Raw genomic sequence first — 1,375 nt, forward strand, 5'->3', positions numbered from 1 at the left:
GAGCTCCCTGAAACTATTTTTAACAGTTAGTTTGCAAGTGGGCCGGGGAAGACGGCTCAGTGTGTGGCGCTCTTTCCATGCAGGCATGAGGACCCAAGTTTATCTCCTTAGCACCTACATACAAAGCCAAGAGTCTCCCATCCCTAGTGCTGGGAGCATGGTTGGATGAAGAGACACTGGTCAGCCAATATGGCTGAGTCTGTGATCTCCAGGTTCAGCTACCCTGTATCAACAAACAGACTACAAACAAACGACAACAAACCCAAAAATAAAACAAACCTACGAACACACATGGACAAAACTAACCAACCAACGGAAAAACCACAGAGACCTCTGACCGCTATATACATATTCACACTCGTGTATATACACGTTACATTTGTACATTCACACGTACAAATGTATATACTACACACACATACACACACACTCCACACACCACACAAATACTCTCCTTCAAACACACGAGAAGGGTCTTGTCAGTTTATACGTGAGCCTCACTTTTGCACGGAACAGCACATTTCCAAGCCCGTGGCCACTCCCTTTCTTTCTCACACTTGGCTTGATACCTTCCGGCTCTTTTCCAAGCTTCCATTCGCCCCAGCGGAGGAACTTGCTCTTATCATCCTGGTTTTTCAGGAGAGTACACAGGCTACCAGGAGAACAGTGAAAGAGTGCTCAAAGTGAAGGAAAGCAACATACCAATTCCCAGGTTCTCTCCCCGGAGGGAAAATGTGAGCCTGAGAGTTCTGGGCGGAAGTTGCCTTCATGAAACATTGTTGCCACCAGACCGACCTATCTCAAGCCACCCACCCCAGAATCAGCTCCAGTGGGCGCTGGTGAGCTACCAATCACTTTCGAGGTTATGTTTGTATTCCAAGGCATGTAGGGCAGGCTTATGAGACTCAGAAGCCACTTTTTAAAGGATAGTAGAGGTGCTTAGAATGAGGGAACCAACCAAAAGAGCTTATCGCTTTTTGTGCAACTCTTTCCCTTTTTTCCCTTTCTTCTTCTTCTTTTTTATTTTTTCCTTTGAGACAACGTTTCACACAGCCTGGGCTTGTAGTTGAGGTTGACCTTCTGGTCCCTGGTGCTGAGATTATAGGCATGCACCACGACGACCCATTTATTTTGTGCTGGCCATGAAACCCAGGGCCTCATGCATCAGTAGGTAGCAGTCACTCTGGCAATTGAGTCACATCTCCAGGACAAACAGGGATGGAGGGTGCGAGTCCCAGGGGATGTAGAATACTCCTCAACGGGCCGTAGTGAACACTGGTAAATCAGGAGCTCCCAATACGATCGTGGGGAGAAACTTGTGATTGTTTGACATCAAGAATCTGGGGTTTAGGGTCCGGGGAGATGGCTCAGTTGG

Source organism: Mastomys coucha, unplaced genomic scaffold (genome assembly GCF_008632895.1).
Source record: "Mastomys coucha isolate ucsf_1 unplaced genomic scaffold, UCSF_Mcou_1 pScaffold1, whole genome shotgun sequence".
Lineage (NCBI taxonomy): Eukaryota > Metazoa > Chordata > Mammalia > Rodentia > Muridae > Mastomys > Mastomys coucha.